General features: G+C 40.7%; 1 protein-coding gene across 6 annotated transcripts in view; it reads left to right on the forward strand.

Moving 5' to 3' along the window:
• FOXP2 (forkhead box P2) overlaps positions 1–24304 on the forward strand; it is a 502958-nt gene that overhangs the window by 144420 nt on the left and 334234 nt on the right. For all 6 annotated transcript variants that reach the window (XM_044423000.1, XM_044423001.1, XM_044422999.1 and 3 more), the window contains exon 3: positions 19955–20039. The gene's annotated coding sequence lies outside the window, so the exon portion shown is untranslated. The remainder of the gene's footprint in view (positions 1–19954; positions 20040–24304) is intronic.

Genomic DNA, 24304 nt, shown 5'->3' on the forward strand with positions numbered 1-24304 from the left:
CAAAACAACAATACTGATATTGTGTTGAAGTATTTGTTAATCCAAGTGGGGTTTTAATAAATACAATGTTTCATGTATTTACTTTTTTAATCTATGTATTTATTGAATGGAGCTGGTCTTTGACTGAAATAAAGTCTGTCTGTCTGTCTGTCTGTCTGTCTGTCTGTCTGTCTGTCTGTGTATGAGCATTCATGAGTCCCTTGAAGGAAAAAAAGCTGGAATAAAATAATTCAGTCAGTAAGTAAAAGTCCAGGAACCAGGTGGCAATGGCAGAATCTTCTGCAAGCACTCTTGTCTTTTGCGGCCAGATCCTCCATGCCACCACACAGTGCCTGTTAGCTCAAGTCACAGCCACAACCCTAAACCCAGTTGACACAGTACAGATTTGTACATTTGCTATGCTATCAATTCCCTGAACTCCTGGCCTCCACATTTCTTCATTGTTTCTGAGATAGACTGCCTAATGCACACTGAGACACCTGTGAAAAATGCTCCTGTATTGCTAGTTGCCGTTTGCCTTTGCTTCTTGGAGTCACCCTGTCAAAATCTCAAAATGAAGGGAACTTTTTAACAGGGATATTAAATATTTTTACACACACACTAAAATGAAAGAAGAATTAAATAGAAACTCTGTTCTGTGTAATAGCGTAAAGTTTTAGTACATGCAGTAGGCATGTACCAGAATATTTAGGGTGCTTAAATGGACAAACAGATTAATACTGCCCAAAAAGCACACCTTATGCCATACAGTATAGGACTGTGCTGGCATCAGCTGTTGAAACCATATAAATGGCTTCGAACTGGCCAAGCTTTGTTCCAACTTTGAGACTCAGTGGATTGATAGCCCGACAGCAGCTTCCATCTCATGCAAGGCACAGAAGAAGGCCCTAATATTGCCAAGCCTGTAAAGCACTTGGATCCTGATAGAAGGCAACTACAGATGCTTTGAGTCTATTTGGTTGAAAGACGTTGGTTGCTGCCTGTTGAACATTTCTGCCTGAATTTTCATCCAGCCTTCCTCAAAACTGGACTTAATCTGGATATGGCTTGAATCCTTCCAACAGGAAGTCTTACATCACAAAATAAAAGGTTTTTTTCTCATGAACCATTGTTTTTAACGTCCACTCCTTAAATACTCAGTTCTTATGTGGGCTAAAGAACATTGCTCCACCAACTTGTTCTTTAACACCTATCTAGAACCTCTCTGTTGTCCTACAAGGCCTTACCAGAAAGCTTTTTGAACCCATTGGTGACAGCTGAATTGTGTCTACTATACCTGAAGGTCTAGATTTGAACTGTTCTGTTACTTCCAAAGACATCTACTTCATCAGTTACGGTGACAAGCTCAAAGGTTACCCACTGTTACTCAGACTAGCAATTTGTGTGGCGAGGATAATTTTTGTGTCTTATGACCTTCCTGCTCTACAGCCTTCAGTATAACAAAAGACACACTGTTTGCAAGCAATGGTGACATGGACTTCACTGCACACTAAGATTGCTTTGCTGAACCTCTGCAAGAAGCAGCCTGCTCAACTCTGTCAACATTCGTCAAACATTACAGACTTGGCATCCATACCAAAGTACCTTCTGTCCTTGAAAATGCAGTCTTTTTCTGTTCCAGTAATGATCCCATGATGCCCAACCACTCTTTAGTGTGATATTCTAAATGTTCTTCCTCTCATATGTGATGAGATTAAGAATTTTCCCATTTTCTGTACCTAGATTTGGTTCAACTAGGGTCAAGGTCAGTCAAGATGATTATCCCTCAGCCCCAAGGCCACAAAGGAAGTCTTGAGTCAACTGAGGGAATGGGTGGGAACTTCTCCCATGTATACTGAACACCAGGGTGGGGAGGGCTTTCTGCAAAAATGCTCTCAGCTATGAAATTTTCACAACAGCAGGCTCCATGCAGGTGAAGAGTCCCATATGTGTGAATGCACAGATGACCACTTGAAGAATGACAGCCATAGGTAACCAGCCTGCCTTTTTTTGAAATTTGTAAATCCAAGAGCTAGCGACTTCTAGAAAAATATCACACTCTGTCACAGTGTTACACATTAAGTAATCAAACTGCAACATTCATGAGCTGACAGCCCTAAAGATATCTAGCAAATTTCACCATCTGTTTTGTTTAGCCGGAACATGAATGTACATCTGTTTTGCCTGCTGATGAAGGAGGTAAAAATAATAAACCTAAGTAAAGCACCCAGTAAAGTGTGAGGTATTAGAAGGCATTAATGCTGCATTTCTAGAAAGTGATAGGCACTAGATGTAGTTGTTTCCTTAAGGAAAATGGTTTAATAGACTTAATAGACTTAAATCAATTAATAAACTAATCCTTCTTTGTGATCTTTGTGCCTTGCGTATGCCACTAAGGGACATTGTCCTTTCTCAACTGAGAAAGTACTGAACTTAACTGAGATTCTTTTCCTTCATTCTTTGTCTCTTCTTGCTTCTGTGTTTTCTTCATCTGCTTCCCCTTTTGTTTTTTCCATTGATGATCCATGGTTGCTTTTTCAGCCTGAGAGGCATATGGCTTCAAAGGCAGCTTTTCACAAGTATATCCATTGTGGCAGTATATTCGTGCCAACCAGTGGTCACTCACTCTGTCCACTTTGTCTGAGTCATTTCATGGATTCTTCTCGACATTGCCAGGCCTTCACCAAGCAGGCCAGTAGAAATATATAGATTATAGGCTCTGCTTTGAAAGAGGGAACTGGAAGTGGTAGAGTTTGCTCATCTGATTTTGAAACCTCAACAAACCACTTTTCCAAGACCAGCTTCTCTCATGTTTGCAGGTACAGATGTCAGACTACCACCTCTTCAGTCACCAATAATTCCAGCCATAACAATGGAGCAAGAGGACTCTCAAACTCTGGTCCAATCTCTGGTAGCTGCAGTTGCACTGGCAAATAAATTGTCAGAAAAAGCCCATTTGACCACCTTTTTGGAACAGAGGAGGAGGAGGAAGGTTCTGCTTCTTCCCTAATATATTTAGGGGTGCCTTGAGAACAGGTCCCACCTCTGCCTCTGCTGCTTCCTGTGCGTTCCTATCTGATACTGGATACAGTACTGATTGCATCAAACTTTTAAGGGGATATCAGAGATCAGTCTACCCCTAATCTTCCAAATGTTAGAGAGCCCCCTTCATGCCCTATACCAGCTGCACATTACCATCTGAGCCCTCTGAATTAGAACTGATACCAGCAGTTCAAATATGACTGTTGACCACCAGCACAAGGGGGCAACATTCCACTGACCACCAGCTTTTGGCTGGCCCCGAAAAAGGCATCTGAGTGTATTTCCTACCTTTCCTACCTTCTGCTAAAATCACAGTCTAAGCAAATCCCTGGCAGCTCACTGACTGGCCTTGTGAAAGCTTGGCAAGTCGCGGCTAATGAGTAACGTTGTTGTCTGGCGCCCTTAATCTTTCCAAATATGTGCATGTGCTGGGGCGATCATGTGCCCCTTTGGGCACACATGCCATAGGTTCGCCATCACTGGTCTATACAAAGGAAAAAAATCTGTATAAAGGAGAGCTTATTGGACAGGTCATGGAAAGGGCCAGAAGATCCAATCCCCTGCTATTGCAGGACACCAAGTTACACTATCCCATTCAGTTGACTCTTCAGTTGACTGCTTTTTGAATGTCTCCAGTGAGGAAAAGCCCACAACATGGGCCACTTTACCAACTAGGTGCTATACATGGCTCAGTCTTAGTTTGGATGCTCAACATCTTGGGCATCCTGACAGAGGATTCAGTATTCAGCAGGAACTTGTCAGAATTGGCAAAGCTGGTAGTGATCCCCTTTCTTTCTATATTGCTACAAACTGTACAGCAGTCTTGGAAGATTCCAACCTTTATGACTCCAACATGAAAATTATTAGAACATATGTGTAAAGTTCAGAAAAATGGTGCTACCAATTCTCCAAATTCTCAGGGAGTTATCTACAGTCATCTCAGGGATGGTCACATAAATCCCATTCTGCCTTGGTGGACAGGGAGGGAAGATACCTAGAGGCAGTGGGAAGGCATACGTATTAATCTTCAGTTCTTCGTCGTGGCCTCTGTGCGTCACACATATGGGGTGCTGCACCTGTGCAGTGCCTTTGGCTGGAAGATTACAAGCTAACGGTTTTTTGGCAGGAAAGCTCCGCTCCCCCTCCCCCACAGCCTATAGAGTGTGGAGCGTCCACCATTTTGTTCAGTCTTTGTGACTGCCGTTCGCTGTGCCTTGTGCCGCTTTCAACTATCGCTCTGATAGTTATTTCTTCTCGATTATTCTCCCAGTTATTATATCCCTGTTAGTTCTTGCTGCTTCTTGTAGTTCTTGTTAGTTTTATAGTTCTATCGTTCTACCTTTTTTCGATCTTCTATAAAAAAAACAAACCCAAAAATATATTCTTACCCTCTGCACTGTCTTCTTTTTTCCCTTTCTTGCGATGGCGCAGCGAACGGCTTTCCGCAAATGCGCGGAATGCGGGTCGAAGATGTCTCCGACTGACCCGCATGACCTATGCCTCCTCTGCTTGGGGGAGGGGCAAAGGACTGACAAGTCCTCTCACTGCCTGGCCTTCTCTAAGCAGGCCAGGAAAAATTGTGAGAACTGCCTCCAGAGTCTTCTGTGGGATTGGGCTCTCATGCAGTTCGACCCACTCATCGTTGCTCCGAAGCCTGGCTCTACTACGGTGGTCCTGCCCTCACACCCTTCGGATGAAGGTGCGTCTACCATAGGTGCTTCACCCGCTTCTCTGAAGAAAAAGCGTGAGAAGCATAAGCATGCTGACACCGACAAATCAGCAAAGAAGGCCAGGAAGGAGAAGCCTCCGAAACCGACTCAGAAGTCGAAGAACCCGGAGCGCCCATGGCATCATGATTTGGGTTCGACAGCCCCCTTGGTACTGGCGGCAGTCCAGGTAGCTATGAGGGTCACCCCTCAAGGGTCCCCTCGACGTGTGGCTGAACTTCCTGCCGAGCCGCTTCCAACTCTTCAACGGGGGTCAATTTCTGATAGGGAAATACAAGACTCTCCCCCCAGGGCTAGGTCGCCCACGCCTATGCCCGTAGCCATGATGGAGGCGGACGTGGAGATATCCCCGCCTAAGGTCCGAAGGAGTCGCTCGAGGGAACAGCGATCTGAGGGATGGCATCGCTCCTACTATCCATCCTGGGGTGAGCCACACTCTATCAGGTATTATCCCACACCTAGGGGTCGGTCTCCACCACCTTCCTGCAACTGTCCGCTGTCCTCGGACCCGAGGCGTGTGTCCCTAGTTCCTTGGGATGAAAGTAGCCGGTCCGTGTCTCCGGTGGAGTCCTCTTCTTCGGCTCCCCTGTATTACGGTGCGGACTCCGATGACTCGGACGTCGACTCAACCTCTCCTGATGTCACTGTGACCTCCCAGGGCCCTGCGTCACCGGAATCTGTTTGGCGCTCAAATAGACTTTTTGTTAAATATGCTACCAGAGATCAAGGCACTCCTGTCACTCTGCAGAGACTTTCTAAGTGGATAGTCCATACTATCACTTTGTCTTACCAACTGGCTAAGATTGACTTACCCACAGCTCCTCGAAGCGATTCGACTAGGGCTGTTGCTGTCTCCTCTACCTTCACATCAGGAGTCCCGATGGGTGATGTATGTAGAGCTGCTACTTGGGCGAACACGTGCACTTTCGCCAAACATTATCATTTAGACGTTCGGGCTCAACAAGATTGCTCCTTCGGCAGAGCCATTCTTTCATCTGTTCTTCGTTGAGGACACCTCCCCTCCTCCATTATGGTAAGCTTGTTAATCTACCCATGTGTGTGGTGCACAGAAGCCACGATGAAGAAAAGCAGGTTGCTTACCTGTAACTGATGTTCTTCGAGTGGCCATCTGTGCAGTCACACAACCCACCCACTGGCCCCGCTCGGTGAGTGGACTTTTTCGTCGGTACTGAACGTTTCCATTTTTTTCTTGGTACTGATGTCATTTACAGTAGGACTATTTTTTCCACATGGGGGCGTACGTTCTGTCGTCAAAGACTGAACAAAATGGCGGACGCTCCGCTCTTTATAGGCTGTGGGGGAGGGGGAGCCAAGCTTTCCCACCAAAAAAACATTAGCTTGTAATCTTCCGGCCAAAGGCACTGCGCAAGCGCAGCACCCCATATGTGTGACTGCACAGATGGCCACTCGAAGAACATCAGTTACAGGTAAGCAACCTGCTTTTCTTGGCCTTAAGAGTGGCATATTGCCAAGCCATTCTGAGAAAAGATCAAATCCTTGTGTGACTACCTCCCAGATGACAAATGGGTTAGCAGGAGTCTTCAAGTCTGAAGTTCTCTGCCTCTCTAAGAAACAGGTGAACACCTTGAGGCAGCAAGCTGATTGTGGCACTGAAAAAATTATGGGAACCATTGTGTCATGGTTGTCTATGCTTGGTGGGATTGTCTGTGGAGCCAGGTAAGAGATTGAAGACTTACCTTTTAGTAGTAAGGGCCTCTTTAATGCCAAAATTGACATGGTCTTAAGTTTGATGCAGAGGGCTGACCACCTGAGAAAAGATGGGTCTCAGCCTTCCATCCCTGTCTCCTGCTCAGTACAGATGATGGTTCCACCATCCTGTTTTCTTCCAGCCCTGCCGTCAAGATGATCATTGTTCAGAATCACCACTGCTAATGATCAGGAGACAATACCTCCCACCAAGATTTTGCACAGAAAGTAAAAGAAGTTTGGACCTCCAAGCAGCAACTTTAATCCTCCTCCCCTTGTTTTTATTTTTGCCTGTGCCTTCAGACTGAAACTCTTCTTTTCCCCTGGCCTGAGATTTTATTATGACTGATTCTTCATCATCATCATCATCTCATGAATTGGGTTGTTGGATTTAATTCAGTGTTTTCCCTTCCTTTTTGTGTATCATCTTGACAGCAAAAACAGCAATATTCAGCTCTTTGCTGTCTAAATGCTCTATTTGCCATGTATCCACCCAATGCCAGTTCCTGATTCTTAATGATATTAAAAAAGACAGAGGACTCCAATTCTAGACTTGCATGCCATTGATGCCTCTGTTACTACTAATAGATTTAAATGACTATGTTGTCTACAATCCTCCATCTTTTGCATATAGGATTATAATTAGCCTCTGTAGATTTCAAGGATGCATTTTCACACTTCAGTTGAGAAATCTTTACAAAGCTGTCTTTGTTTTGTAGCCTGCACCTGGCATATTGATTCTGTGTGCTCTCATTTGGTCTTGTAATGGTCCTGAGTGTCTTCATCAAGAACATTACATGACCAAAGTGATTATGACAGTTGCCTCTTCTTGAGTTGCTAGCAGTATGGAAAGTTCTCCGCACATTTGAAAATGAACTAGTCAGATCATCACGGATGACATCATAGTTGTCTGATATATCAATGAGCAGGGAGGTACATGATCATCTCCTGCATTTTACTCCTTCCATCTGGGACTAGGTCATTCAGCGACTTCTGATACTTCAAGTGCTGTATATCACAGATAGTGACAACAGTTAGACTGGGGTCAGAGTGAATTCCTTTAGGGAATGCCTTCCTATTCCAACTATTTCCACCATTATTAAGAGTCTTTATGAAAATACAGGAGGATGGCACAAATTTTATATGGGTGGCTCTATAGTGCTCCTGGCCAGTCTTGCTTTGCATTGCTCCTACAATGATCCAGAGGAGGGTTCCTTCCTTTTGCCCTTGTACTGAACTTATTAATATGGGACCAAGGTTGAATCTGTCATCTGGATTTACAGGCTTACTCCCACCAGTTAAGCAGATTCTCTGAGTTGCTCATAATGTAGCTCCACCCATGAGATTGTCCACTCCCTTCTTGACCCTCCCAGTAATGCTCAGAGCACTCCCAGGGAAGCCTTTCAAACCTGTGGCTACAGTAAACTGCCAGTTACTCTCGTGGAAAGTAGCCTTTTTGCTTGCCATCACTTCAGCTTGCTGCACTGAAAAACTTTCTGCTTTGAGAATAGTCCCTCCCTTCCTTTACTTTTCACACAGACAAGGCTGTGCTTTGGCCAGATATTTTTTTCTTAGCTAAAGTTGTGTCCAGTTTCCATTCAACCAGGACACTGTTCCTCTCACTTTCTTCATTTTACCTACTACACCATTGAAGATAACTTCATATGTCCATGCACTCTCCTTTTATAAAATGACGTAAAAATTATTCTAGAAGTCAACAGGACTTTTAATTTGTCGTGGAGGGCACATCAAAGGAATGCTGGTCTCAGAGGCTTTCATCATGGATTGTGCAAGCAATCCTTCTGTATTACGACACTGCAGGATTAGAATTTGATGCTCTTGTATATGCTCACTCAACACAAATAGTGGCTTTTATGAATAGTGGTGTAAGAATAATAAATAATCTGATTACCAGTTTGTTAGAAAGTTTGCAAGTAAATTCCTTCATATTTGCTGTGGCTTGGATGCATGATCAGTGCAGAGTATGTAGCTGTATGGATATTTTTCAGTTTGCATAGATGGAGGGAGTCTATTGACTGAATAAACTAACTGGAGAGACTAGGGTAACCACTTGTGTTCTTAAACTTTACTCCTCATAGCAGCCAGAGGTGGACTGGCTGAGAGGATAAATGGAATACCAAACATCTATTTATGGGTGGGTCTTGTTCTGGCAAGTCTCAAAGTGGTGGAGTTAAGGTGGAGAAGCAAGCCCTGAATCCCAGTATATTATGTAATTTCCAACTAGTTTCTGACATTCTGTTCTTTAATACAATGCTTGAGCATGTGATAGTGTCCCAACTTCAGGCCTTAGGCTCAGTGTAGGTGCGTGGGAAAAGTACTGTGTTGCACAACTAGTAGTATTTCTTTGAAGACAATTTAAGATTAACTACCTTGTTTCAGAGCACACAGGTTTTTTCTTTATCATCTATTTTTGAAAGACATAAGAGGTATGCAAATAAACAGGTGCATGCATACAGGTTCATTTATATCTGTGCACAAAACAAGGCAGAATTTAGCTAACAAATGCACACATAACTTGACCTTTTAAGAAAAGTTTGTGTGAATGAAATCTTCTATTTTTATACAAAAATACATAAGTATATCATATTACTTTTTAAAATATTCGTACTTACCCCATTTTCTTTGTGTATTTTACAAATAGAATGTGATGTTTTGAATATGCTTCAGGGTTCAGTAGTTAGTATAATATTCTATTTTCTGCAGCAAAAGCATGTCAAGGTGATCTCTGTGGGTGGTTAATATTTTTTGGAGTTTTAGTCTTGAACCATGAAATTATGTAAAATAGAAGAGCTTGGTCTTGTGATGTCTCTAAAAGAGAAATTAATGCGGTGGGGCGGGGGGGGTAAGCATAACTGTACTACTTTTCATTGAGAATTGTTAACCTAGTATAGTGTAGTTTGGACAAGAGGTGCTGTTGAATGATTTATATTCTGTTACTTCTGTTTATATCTAAGAAATCTTGATGTGTAGCTTAATATTTATTGGTATAGAAAAGTCTATTAACTGGAAGAGGAACAGTAGAATAACATCTATCTGTATTTGTGCCTTTGACACTTAATGACCACTCTGACTACATCTGTTTAAGGGTATGATCCCAGTGGGATGCCTGTAGCCTTTCAAATGTGGAAGATTATGGTCATTCTGTGTAGGGTGGAAAGGACACAGAACATGCTGTGGCCAAGAGTTAGAGTTCATGGCAGGTCTGCCCAGTTTTCATGGAGCGTGTCTAGGAATCAAGCACCATGCACTGCTCAAGCAGCATCCCTTTGATTGAGCAGTGGTAGTGGTGGCAGCAGTGAGTAAGGAAGAAGATCAGTCACTGGGAATGGTGCCTGTTCACAGTGCCCATCTTCCCCATGTGTGCACTGCTGCTACCAGCAGCACTGAGTGGGGAAGAAGGTTGGTTGTTGGGAATGGTACCTGGCACCCTTGCTTGCAGTGCCCCTTTTCTGCATTCTGCAGCCGTTCCTGACAGGGAAGGCTGCCAGTTGTGCAACCTGGAACTCACGAGGTTGCATGGACTCACTTTGCAAGACAGAGCTGAGCATGAAAGAAAGTCATGCTGGAGGGACAGATTCTGAAAGGGTTCATCCCAACCCTAGTCATTACTATTGTTCGTTCGTTCATTTATTGCATTTCTATCCCTCCAAATTGTTGGAGCTCTCTGGGCAGTTCACAGCAACTAAAAGCATGAAATGCAGCATGATAAATGATACTATTAAACTTTTTTAAAAATGTAAAACTATATTATAAAACCATTTGTGGCACAATGATGAAGGATGCATAACTTGGTGTAGGATGGGATTTTAATGGAATAGTCTGATATTTGTTTACTTATTAGCAGTAAGTGCCACTGGCTTGTATTCATGCATAATGATAGGCCATAGCAGAAATGGCTTGTTGTTATATGTGAATACCAGAAACATGAGGAAACGTGGCATGTTTGGTTACTGTGAATTACCACAGAGAACCAACAGTTTGTTGTAAGGTTTCCACATTTCTACATTGATTGTGTGAAGTCAGTTACAGTGTTTCCCAATTTCTTCCAACAAGTTCAGTGGTAAAAGCAGCCATGGTAGCCCAGCCACTCCAGCCACCATTTTCTGATGCCCTATTCTGCCTAGCAACTGATGGGTTGTTGGCAACAGGTTGCCAATTTGCTGCCTCCATGATGCTAATTCTTCCTCTTGGAGTGTGCCCTCTGATGCCTGGGTCCTTGCCACTTTGATGCCTGCTGCCTTGCCCCTGTCATATGCCATCTGGCTGAATCGTCTGCCTCGCATGTCACGTGGCCAGATTGCTGAACTGCCTACCTTGCAAAGGCCCACCTGTTGGGAACATGTCCCCATCTCTCAGTAGAGGGTGCTTACCAGGAAGGGAGACAGGGAATGCCTCCAGCAGCTGCAAATGTGAGGGCAGCCATCTGTGGTGCTTCTGCCTGGTCACTGCCCTGTACTGCAGCTGTGCATAGACACTGGATGGAGCCTCATCTGCCACAGCCACTGCTATACCCTAATTAGTAGGTGGGATCTCTGTGGAGCAGCAGGGAAAAATATGGCAGCTGGCTGAGAACACAACCAGGGGAGTGTGGGGGCCAGTTAGGGAGAGGTAGGCAATGCAGGCAGAAGGGGTGTGTGTTAGGATTGTATCCCAGCCATGGGGGCTGCTGATAGATGGGTTTCCCTTTCAAGGGAAGAGGGAGCTAAATGGAAACTACTTATGAGTAGTTACCTCACAAAAGTGTGAAGATAGGAGACAAAGTAAAAGTAATTTCATAGTGTGAACATAGCCACTGTGTTCAGTGGGGCTTACCAGCAAGTAAACCTGTTGCGTTGTAGCTTAAATGTTTAACTCTACAGCTTTGCTGTAAAGCCATAAACAAAGTAAACTCTTGTCAGTGAGACGAGATGTTCATATTATATTTTAATGTCATATTATACTACTTAGACCTTTTTGCAACCCCCTCCTTCTCCCTTCTAACATAACCTTGTTGATATTTAGAAATGGTAGTTTAATGCATTAATATTTTACTATTTATTATTACGTGGAGTTCATACCGTACCCCAAGGTATTTGTCAAAAAACCATTTTGTATACTTTGATTGATTGATAGATGAAAGTCACAAAATGAGCATAAAATTTGGGTCTGGTCAACATTTATTGCTTTGAATGTATAAAAAACAAAACCCCCTAGACAGTCACATTTTATGATGATTTGTTTGATTTTTAGAGAAGGGATTTTGCATTGCATGGAGGCCATGCATACTGCATACTACAGGCAGTACCATTTGGTTTACTATTTTAATAATATAGAACTGGGAATCTTCATGTAATGTTGAACTTTTCTAAAAACAAAAACAGAATGTCCCCACCCCCCAAATATGTGGTACAGTATTTTCATATTACAAACATTTAACAATAAAATAAATAAATTGAAGGTCAAGAATAGATAGCTACTTAAAACATAGTGCTATTCAGGTTTATGTTCCATGGGACTGTTTCCAGGGAAGTCATTCCATTAATGTAAGAGGTATTCAGTGGAGGCTTTTGCTGATGGAAAGAGGGGAGAAGGTGATTTTTGTCAATTCCCATTGAAGCTCTCTGAATTCCCTGAAAATATAAACTATAAAGGATTTCAGGGTTTCGTGACATAGGGTGGAATGCAGCACTGAGGAGAATAGATGACAGTCAGTTCAGCCCTTTCCCTCCCTCCCCAGCAAGTGGGACCTCTGTTACATCCAAGTCCTTTTTGTAAATGTAGGGACACTGTTGCGTACAATGGTCAAATAGGACTTACTGCAAAGCACATGTGCATGGAATTGCTCACAATTTATGCTAGCATAGTTGCATTTTCTTCTTTATTTCTTTGAATAGCTGGCCTTTGTGCCATTCCATATACCATTTTGAAACTGGCCTGGGGAGGGACAGTTGGTGGTGGGGGAGTCTAATGCCTCCTTGAACTCATGAAACCTTTTGTGCTACTCTCCAGAGTCCTACCAAAGTTTTATGTGTTTCTATATTTTAAAATAAGGTATTCTGAAGCATTTCATCACCTAGGGCTATATTTTATATCACTGTGGATTGACTCAAGATGTTGCCCTTCTCTTAATGTAGAAACACAAACAGTTAAGGTTCCCTTCAGCTGTATTAAGGTTTGGGGAAAAATCAGCTTCCTCCTGCTCAGGTAGCCTGTATAGGGTACAGCCCTTCCATGCATACTTCACCTTGTCTGACACTCCTTTTAAAGAGGGCTTTCCAGCCATGGCTCACTGTTGCACCCTGCCACACTCTTTTTTTGTTCTCGTGTCCTTTAGTTTAGTGGATCTTGCTTATTCCTGAACGAATGTGTAGCCTCTTATATCCTCAAGATATTTTTGGGAGCAGGAAGAAGAGGAGAGGAAAAGAGCTACTACAGGAGCAAAAGTGGAAAAGAAAGGAGTCAATGGAAGATCTGTAAGTAGAGATGAAAGCAGCTAGAAACTGCTTGCTCTTCCAGTATAGGGCTTCTATTAACTTATTTGTATAAATATAACTAAATGTGAAATCCAGATTTCATTTCAGACTAGTCAGTGTGACTGACATTTTTGCTGTTTAATTTTATACAGATTTCTTTGATAAAATCATCATTTTGTCTCATCTAGATAGTTATGAAATAAGTGTTAACACAAAACAAATGGACATATTTTTCCTGCCCCATTTACCTACACACTGAATACATGTATAGAGGAGGTGGGAATAAACTCTTTAACAGTACTAAGGGGGACAAACATGCCGTGAGCAAAGGAAACTCGAGTAGGTTTCTGAGGGTAAGCTCAGTTTTATGTCATGATAGGATAGCATGTGCAACTTGCTTTCTTCCATAAGGTCTGGCTTACAGTTCCCATCACACTATCCAACATTGTCAATAGTGAGATGATGGGAATTGTGCCCCTTCAGTTATCTTGGCCTGTAAGTTGCCTGCCCTTGTCAAGGAAGAACAGTGATCTTTAATGGAGAATCGAGTTGGAAATGACATTTTCCAGAGAGGGCATCTTTAACTATAGATATTAAGCCATGTGCAAACCATGTCAAATCAATCTGTGTGACAGTGTTGGGAGTGAGACAGAATGGGTGCTCATCCTCAAGGCTTGCTGGCTGAACTTCAGAAGAGGGGGAAGGAGTGGGGGGGCACTTGGAATATGGGCCGGATGCAGACATTGAGATGGGAGAAGTGGAAATGCTTCGATTCAACGGACTGCTCTGTGCACACTCAGAGATTCATTCTGAGTCTGTGTGCTTCTGGAAAATGCTTTGTTCAATGAAGGGCATTTTCAAGAAAAGCCTGTGGCTTTGAATGTGTGAAGGGAGGAACCCTCACGACAGATGATTTTCCTATGTGATAAAAACTTTAGGTGTAGTAGTTCATTATGAGACTTTGCCTTCCTTTATACCATTCCAAGCAGTTTTCGGGGAGGAGCACTTACTGCATGAAAACAATTGTGAGATCTACATGTTAGGCTATTGCAGATTGCCATGTGGTGACAGCTGAAATGTATAGTAGTTTATAAATAGCATGGTGTTTGTAATATTTGTATCACTGGTGTAGTAGAATAACATGGTAGACTGACAGAGCAAAGGCTGAGTCACCAAAAGACATAATCTAGTATATCAACCAGGTTGGACCTGAATGAAGAGCAAAATAGCATGCTAACGTTCAAGATTATATACTAGCAAAACGATCTGTTTACTTAATCAAAGGTATTACATTTGTCAAAATACATGTGATACTTGATATTTTTCTCAGAAGCAAAGAAAAATTGCTAAGTTGTTTTTTCACAGGCTGAAATTCTCTTGCATTAATTCAAGTACAGAAGTAAGGGGAAAGATAAAATCCCAAATGGAAATCTGGGAACATACAAATAATATTCTTTTTACAGATGTGGTGTAAGCCATGGTATTACCAAATAGTTCTTATGCTTCATTACTGGATATTTAAAATATGCTTTCATGAATATACAGAACACACAGGCAAATTAATACTCTAGCAGCATAAGTAGTGATATAAAATAGCATGTAAAATTTGGTTAATGAGATCACAGTAAGTACTTGGACCTCTTCATGAGCTCATTTCTCTTTCACATGATTATAAAACATAACTGTTAATTTATTTTTTGCATGTCCTTGTTAATTATAATGGCATCCAGTCGTGCTGCTGTAGTTAAGGGTCTCTCAATATTTCCTTATAGAAGGATTACATAACTGAAGAGCCAGTGCTGGATTTCAATGAGAAATTTAACACACAATTTAATTCTTAAATCACAATAGCTTAAATTAAAACTGCTAGACTATAATTGTCCACCCTCTTTATTAATAGGCAACTGTTCTGGAGAAACACTATATGGATTAAATGGATAACCATTACTTAAAATTACTGCATCTTCATTACATAGGTATATAAAGTTGAATTACTATATACAGAATCATAGTTGCCCTTAGAGCTTGTTTAATTTGGGGAACAGAATATGAGAAAACTGTATGTAATATAATATTCTTGGTTGAGCTAACTAGAAGCCACTGACACTTAGTGGGGGTATAAAGATCCTCTTCCCCCATGTGCAGCACACTGAATGCATAGAAGTAGGAACAGGAACATGTTCCACTAGTCCAGTCTGGCATTCCTTTTGCCCCTGCCTTGATGTACACACTTTTGTGAAAGGGGGATTTGTGCATGTACATCTCTAGAGCTGGAGACTCTTCCTTATGATCAGGAACTTGAACCAAACTAAGTCTAACCAGAGTTCCCAATTGTGTGGAGAAGCATATGCATGTATCATTATTTTTGATAGGATAACCTCTCTGATGGACTGTGGGAATGCTATGGACATAATCTATCTTGACTTCAGCAAAGCTTTGGACAAAGGGCCTCATGATATCCTGATTAGAAACTAGCTGATAGTGGGCTAGATCAGGTGGATCCACAATTGGCTACAGAATTGGAGTCAGAGAGTGCTTATCAGTGGCACCTTCTCAAACCGGTGAGAAAGAACAAGTAGGGTACTACAAGGTTCAGTTCTGGACCCAGTGCTCTTCAACATTTTTATTAATGATTTGAATGAGGAAGTGCAGGGAACTATTAACAGACAGATGACACAAAACTGGATGGGATAGTTAATGCTCTGGAAGACAGACAGAAGATTCCAGGTAATCATGATGGGTTGGAGGGCTGGACTGAAAATAACAGCATAAAATTAATTGAGGGCAAATGCCAAGCTCTACACCTTGGGAAAAAAAAAACTGAATGCACTGTTTCAAGATGGGGAATACATGGCTCAATGTTACTGCGAGTGAGGAGGATGTTATAATGATTGTAAATTATGAGCTGTTCGCAACCTGATCACAACAATAAAAGGGGAAATGCTATTTTAGTTTGTATTAGAAGTATCATTTCAAAATCCTGTGAAGTATTAGTTCCTCTTTACTCAGCACTGGTTATGCCTCATCCTGAGTACTGTGCCCATTTCAGGGCACCATACTTTAAGATAGAAGCAGACAAGCTGGAAAAGGAATCAGAGAAGAGCAACAAGGATAATCCAGGGACTGCAAACAAAGCCCTCTTAGGAGAGATTGAAAGAATTGGGTGTGTTTAGCTTTGAGGAGAGAAAACTGAGGGGAGATATAATAGCACTCTACAAGTACTTGAAAGGCTGTCACAAAGAGGAAGGCCAGGATCTCTTCTCGATCATCCCAGAGTGGAGGACACAGAGTAATGGGCTCAAGTTACAGGAAACCAGATTCTGGCTAGAGATCAGGAAACATTACTTGACTGTTAGAGTAGTAGAACAATGGAAGAAATTACTTAGAGAGGCTGTGCACTCTCCAAAACTAGAGGTATTCAAGATGCAACTGGGTAGCCATCTGAGAGTGATGGTTTACGTAACTTTGTGTCCTGCTCTGAGCAGTGGGTTGGACCCTCTGGCCCCTTCCAACTCTACTATTCTATTCTCTCACATGAATTCTTAGTACACAGCTATTATGGGCGGAGCTAGTAGACACAGTCCATGCCTTTGGTATACACATGGGGGAGAAATGTTGCCCACTCTTGAGCAAACCTAGTGTAGTAGACATAAGAGTAGTATATGCGTCTCCGGTTTCTCTATTTTTTTCTTCCAAGTATGGGCTCATGTAAAGCTCTGAATATCAGGCACAATCACTAAGTATGTTTCAAGAGAGAGACTGTCTCCAGTATTAGCAGTATTATGCCTATGTACTCCAGTTGTTGGGAGCATGTCCTGTCGCACTCCTGTCCTATTTGTAGAATCCTGTGGGCAGCTGGTTTGTCACCATGTTAATAGAATGCTGGACTAGATGGATCCTTGTTCTGACCCAGCATGTCTCTTAGGAACATAATTGTAGCCTGTCCTGTCATTAGTGAGTCCCTTAAAATGATAGATCTTTAGAGATCTGTTTTCACATTGCAACTGCAGAACACCACAAAAAGTTGTTCCCCATTTTTAATAATTTAACAATATTGTTTTTAGCTTCTAGCATGAGAAGACAGACTAAACCTTTACATCTTAATTTCTGATAGGTGAACCCCTCTTAGAGCAATTTTGGAATGGGTCAGTATTTATGGCCCTTCTCAAAGAAGTCTCAAAGAAAACATACAGTGCCTTGCAGAGGTATTTATTTCCCCACCTTTAACTCTTCTACATTTTGTTGTTTTCCAACCTGGAACTGAAATGAATTTAATTGACATTGTTACCATTTGACATGCACCCGATACTCAAAGCAGTGAAGGGGCATAATATTTTAGTGAGCTATGAAAGTTAACAAAACAAACTGTAACTTTATGATTGCATAAGTGTTCACCCTGAGTCAATGCTTGGTAGAAGCATCTTTGGCAGTAACTGTAACTGTAGTTTTTCTTGGATAAGTCTTTTGTGTATATATGGTAAAAATGCCAGTTAAATCCATTTCCATTGCAGGTTGGTAAACAAAATGTGCAAGGCATTGTATCTTTTCTACATATTGGCAGGGTTTATATGACATGATAACCCAATGTAACTTTTCACAGTCATCTGAACCTAGGCCACATTCAAAGGGTGGCTTATGCTTATGATACAAGCCATCCTGACAACTCAGAAGCTTTTCTGTTGTTATATGCCATCAAGTCATCTCCAACATATGGCAACCCTATGAATGAATTCCATGATAGCTTTATTTAGCTCTCCCAATTTCAAGGCTGTGGCTTCTTTTACAGGTTCAATCCATCTCATATCTGGTCCTCCCTTTTGTATTCTGTCTGACTTCCTGTAACATGGTTGTCTTCTCCAGGAAGCCTTGCCTTCTCATGATGTGCTTGAAATATAACAGTGTCATTTTTGTCATTTATGCTTCAAGGGAAAGCTCTGGCTTCATTTGTTCTAGGTCCCACTTGTTTATCTTACTGTTGGTCTGGGGTATTCAGAAAGGTCATCTCCAGCAGCATGTTTGAACAGAACTTTTTTTTTCTTATTGTTAGTATCTGGGCAGCTACAGGGTTCCTCCGGCTGGCAAAAAGCCACAATAACAGCCCTTTTAGTTGCAGGATTACTCGCAGACTGCTGCAGCTGCCAGGACCTTCATGCCACCTGGGAGCCCTAGGGGAGGAGCTATCTAAGAAGCGGCCCTTCCCTCCAGAATCTGCCTTGACAACACCAGCTTCTAGTGCTGAAGCTCTCTGGAGTCCCTGGCCCCTCAAGCTATCTTTTTGGCGCCTGATCTCTAAGGTTTCTTCTGCTAGTTTTCATTCCTTCCTCTGTTTCTGATCCAGATTTCCTTACGATATGCTCTGAGACAGATTGAACATATAAGGAGATAAAATACATCCTTGTCTGACATCTTTGCTTATAGGAAACCATTCTATTTCTCTGCATTCTGTCCTTAAGATAGGTTTTTGTCTATTAAACAAGTTACACATCAGAACAAACAAGCGCAGAGGTGCACTCATTTCTTTCAGGAGCATCCCTAGCATCTCAAGATCCACAGTCGAAGTCTTTTCAGTTGTTCAGTCCATGATTGGTCATGGATGTCCAAACCTGGGAGACCAATAGAAGCAAACCCCTCTGCTTGATCTCACTTGGGGCAATGACTTTCTACACTTGGGCTTAGATGGCTCTTTGAAGCAACCTTCACTATGCCATGCCAGCTTTAAAAAAAAGTCTCAGAAAGTTGTGTTTATTTTTTTTAAATATATTGCTAAGATTATTGTTCATGGCCTTTTGCAGTTGGGAAAGAGTGCACTTAAAACTACTTGATACATGTAGTCTTGCCTTGCTACTGGCCTTGTAAATTTCAGTTTTCATATTGAAGTAGGTAACAGATTGACAAGGCAAGACTGCATGTAGACTAATTTGTGCAGCTGCAAAAGACAGAACAAAAAGTTTAAAATGACAAAAATACTCATAATATTTTTAGGGATTGAAAAGCATTAATAATGAAAGACCCCAGATCACACTTTTTTGAACAAACAAATGAACCCTGGTAGAAGGAGTAGCCTGGAAGGGCTTTGTCACAAAGGACACTGAGATGCAGCATGGACCACTGGGAGAAGGGCAGAGGCAGTTATAAATATAGTAGCATTATGAACACTAATATCCTTCCCTCATAGTTGTTTGTAAAACAAAAATATGAATGAATGAAAGTGGAAGAGCAGCAATTAAAATGCACAGTCAAGCTTAATTAATACAAGTAAAGAATTGGCCTATCTGTAATGTTTTCTTTAGGCAATTTGTTGTGCTGTCACTTTTACACTGGTTTTTATTAAAGGTACTGTAAGTTATGCTAACAGAAGCTTGCTTTCAGGAAGTGTGACCTTTGGCAGTTTCTCAGAAATATGGTGGCATTAGGTTTTACTACACATTAGACTCTTGCATGAATAAGGTCCTGGCTTACAATACACCCAGTTAAAATAATCACTAGTCATAGGGCACACAAATACTTCCAGCTGAGACCTTGGAGATCTGCTTTCAGTTGAGTAGATCTAGATTAGGTGGAACAATGGTTTGTTTCCATATAAGGTTGCTTCATGTGTTAAGATAATTAATTGTAGTCTCTTTAGACAGTTTGATTACTGCTTTTTATATCATTCCTACTGTTGACTGAAAAGTATAAATAGAATCTATGCAATGAATTTTTTATAATAAATACGGCACCATATCTCTTAACAGAATACTCACTGTATATATCCTTCTCCCAGTTCTGTGCTTGCTCTAAAGTTTCCAGGTGTTTCATGTTTATACTGAGTACTAGATGGAGAGTTCTGATATGTTCACTTCTAGCAAGTGTTACGAAGTTAGATATAATGAATGGTATGAAGTATTTTTCCAGTAGGTGACTAGATGTCAGTACTGATAAGTATGCCATAAAGTAAAACAAGAGGATATCTCATCAGGCAGGATAAGACACAGAGTTATAGCTGTCATGTTTCACTTTTATTAGGTGGTCTGCAATGTTGGAACTGATGCTGTGTACCATTCCAGTTCAAGACTGAAACTTCAGGCTTTTTGAGGTCTGGAAAAGGAAGGTAAGTAGACGTTATCACTGCCAACATATGTATTTTTCTCTTTCTTTTAAAGAAATTATGCAGAACTCTGCTCTGTGATAGATATTGCTGCCTGTGTAAGTTTTGGGAAGTGAGTTGTTAAGGGGAAGACAAGCTATATTATTCACATAACGCTGCCTCCTTTTAGTTTTGCCTGCATCCTTCCCTCAGTTGAACATATAAGACATTGCTGAAGGCTGGCATGAATGTAGAATTGGATCTAGCTTCACATATGTGCACAGTCTTCAAGTACAGTGAACTTTTATGAAAGCCGTTTACCTAGTATAGGCACCTCATGGTATAAAACAGATTGGCATAGATGCTAATAAAAGGAATCTTCTGCCAAGGTATGCTTTTTCTAGATTTCCTTTCCAGAAACCTTGTGCCAGCTCTACAAGCTGTTAGATAATTAGCCATGTGTGTTTCCTTGCGGGGAGGGCAGAACAGCTGCAGAGAAGAAATTCCATATTGCTTCATGTCCATAGATGTTGCACATGTACACACTAATGGAGTACAGCTGTAAAATTCAAGTAATATTTCCTTTTAAAGGTTGGCATATTTAATCTGTTATGTAGAAAATAACTATTTTACATATTTTTTTCCTCTCAAACTCTCCTCTCCCTTTCTATTTTGCTTTTCCATTCTTAGTGTTACCATTCAGCCTATTCAAGAGGCACACTGATTTCATTTTAGTTCTTATATTTCCTTGATATCCCATATTCAGTTTGTTGCCAAGTTATGCTGCTTTTCTCCTTGAAAGAATGCAAACATCTTGCTCTTTAACTCTGTTTCTTTGGAAAAACTTTGGTCCATCACCTAATTACCTGTTGCCTAGTCTACTACACTTTTTTCCTCCTTGTTTTTTCTTAATGGTCCCCTCACATCTATCCAACACTCTGCTGCCAAAAACATTAACCTCTCTCATGACTTCAGTCATGTGACACCCTTTGTTAAATCTTACTATTGTCTTCTTAGTTTAGGCCAAACTTGTTTTCCTTAATTTCAAAGGATATGGACTTGTCTTGCCTTTCCACTGTGTGGAAGGGGATTTCCAAGTGCCAGCAAACCAAGACATGAGCCTCCAAATAGGGACCATAGTGTGTTAAAGTGGTTCCATTGGAATTGTTAAATATAATTAAGCCCAAAAGCAGGTGTAGATGGAGAGACCAGACCTTAATTTTCCAGGATATTACTCCTACCTTTATCCTTATTTTTTATTGACTTAATATAATTGCTTTGCACAGTTTGGTGATAAATTTTTTAGTTGCCTTGAATGTTAAATGGAAAATCTAATAGATACATGCTATTAGATGGATATGATACAGGAATCTTACGTGGATGTGAATTAGGTACCTGTGAGGGAAGTATACTCTTTCTGGAGATCTGGTGTATTACACTGTGCCACTAACTAGTTAATGGGGTGATATGAGTTGTATCTTATGAGAAGTTTGCGCATTCCTTCTTTGAAAATAAATATGATTAGCCAATTTGGAGTGGATAGAAAAGGATGAATATTAGTAGAAATTCTAACATATTCATCCTATATGTATTCCAGTCAATAATGATTATTTATGTTAATATTTGAAAAGATCATGTATCCATTGTCTTGAGCTATGTAAAGCCATTTTTCTGACACATTGAGGTCAGTCTAACAAGATAATTATAGTATGTTAGAAATTATAGATGTGTTAGAACTTCCAGAAAAAAAATGAAACAGAATTTAGAAATGAGAATAGCCTCCTTCTCTGTTAGCAAAATCAGATGTACTTTTGCATTTGTAAAAATCATTTGTGGGCTGGAACTACTAGGTGGTATATTTTCCTATGATTATACAAAGGAGCAATATATGGATTTTAACTGGCCTCCTTTTCAATTCAAGTAAACATTAAATACATTCTTAATGGTCTGATTTGCTGGGAAGAGCACTTTTACAATAAAAGTCCTTTTTTTACAGCTCATATCAGCCATTGCATCAGAGAACTTGGATCACTTATTACAAAGTTTACGCTTTGGGAGACATTTTGATGGTATCTCAGAGTGATGCCTGATAGTTCTTGGAATTAGCCCTTAATGATACCATTTTCCAAAAAGAGTTGTTGCTCAAACAAATTTGATTGTTTTGCAGTTAGTGCCTAAACTAATAGGTACAGTTAAACTATCCTTAGATTTATTGAAAACTGCTGTTGTCTTAGTAAATATACAAAATCCTTATGGAAGAGAACACATTCAAGTTTGAAACTACATAGAGGTTGAAACTATATAACCTTTAGCTGACGTTAACACAGATTTTACATGCTGCCAGCTTGAGAACAAGGGTCCATTTCGTTAGTTGCCATGTAGTACAAAATTCAAAGCTCAATGCATATATCATGCCAAACCATAATTTTGAACCCTGATCAGACTTTGACTTCCACACATACTAGATAAACACAATTCAAAGCTGCTAGTTTCCTTTCATTCTGTCTTTTCAGCACTTCAGTCCACAGTGCAGAAACCTCTAGAAACATGGCAATGGGTGTAACTGTAACTTGTTAATTCAAACTAAATCATAGTTAGCACATACCATGGTTTGCAAACCCTCTTCAGACCATGCCTTTTAATCTAGCTTGATGATCAGATGGATACTGTGATTTTGACATGTTGGATGTTATGCCAAATCATAGTTAAGCTTTTCTTAAATATGGTTTGGCATATGGTCTGAATACAGTGAGAATCTAGAGCACGTTGTAAACTGTCTTCTTTATTAAGAAACTATTGTTGTGTTCAGCTAGGTACCTGTATGTTTCATGCAGAGTCTTGTAGTACCAGGGGAGAATTTTATTTTTTCTTCACTCTGCTCTGCTTGCTCATTCAGTGCTGCCTTTTCTTACTCCAGTGTTCTCAGTGCAACTCACAGCACAGTAGGTCTAATATAGATTGACGCCTTTGCCAGAAGACTGATTGAAACTTGTGTCTCATAGTTGCTAATGTTCACTGAACCATTTTATTGAAGATAAAGTAAATAAAATAGATTGCCATATGAGAATTCTTTGAAATCCAATGGAATAATTTGACAAGTTTAAGCCTTTAAAAAAGGCAGTGTACTGAGGCAGATGTGAATACTGTCTATGCAGAGCATACAAGAAAAAAGCTTTATTGTGTATAATGTCATCTGAAAAGTACCAGTAACTATACCTCAAATTGCAATGTTGAAAGTCTGTTAATATGATGCAAAATGATCAATATATATCATAATTCTAAACATGATTTTTAAAAAGTGCATTAGGTAAAATATTTACACAGTTTTCCCTATTATTTATATTAAAATTATGCACGTAGATTGCTTATAGATTTGTGTGCCTGCAAAATATTATTTTACAGTTCACACTGTGTTTGAAGGTACAAATGGCAGACTTGCCACATCTGTGTAGTATGTTCTGAAGTTTCAGAGAACAGACTTACTAAGCCTCTTGTTTGAATAAAATTGAGCTATTGTTTGAAATCTGTAATTCACTGAAATGAAGGAGAAATTGTCATTGGCAACTGACAGTTGAACTACTGGGTGCACATATAGTATTGTTAGGCTGTAGCAATGTGAGAATGTATGAGAACGTTGTTTTGGCTTGCAGATCATCCAGATTTGCTCTGTTTGCAACATTGAATGAAAATGGGAGTGCATTCTTTTCCCAAAATGCACACTTGCTCATTAATTCATTTGTATACTTTTTAGAATTTGAACCGAATTTTGGAGAGCTCTAACATCCCTGGTTCTTCCATTCCTTGAGATCAGCTTATATGATCTAGAATTCTTTTTCACCACTTCCATCTTATATTAGTGAATGTAAAAATGCATTTTATCCCACTCTTGTTTGTTTATCTTGTTATCCTCCAGCCTGCACAACTTGTGACCAGCCAGGCTACATGTGGTCTACCAGCCATGAATTGTGGCCTGTCTGGTGCTTGGCAGCCTGGCTGTTTCTACTGCCCTGGGTAGGGAGCACATGTGGGGAGTTTATTGGTCTCCTGGTAAGCTGCCATGTATGAATGGTTGCCTATGTTTGGCTTCATGGACCACAGACTGTTCTTTATAAGCAATGCCTTTTCATGCTATTCCTAGCATGTGCAATACCACAGACATATTGTGTCTCTCTTGTTTACTCCTCTTCTTCCACACTAACTTGAGATGTATGCTCTTCTCTGTTGGGACACACTAGGTAGAGTTTTGAAAAAGAGTCTTTTGAAATTACACACATCTCTCTTTCTCTCTT

Source organism: Varanus komodoensis, unplaced genomic scaffold, assembly GCF_004798865.1.
Source record: "Varanus komodoensis strain SLA01 unplaced genomic scaffold, ASM479886v1 scaffold13_1, whole genome shotgun sequence".
In the NCBI taxonomy this organism is placed as follows: Eukaryota; Metazoa; Chordata; class Lepidosauria; order Squamata; family Varanidae; genus Varanus; species Varanus komodoensis.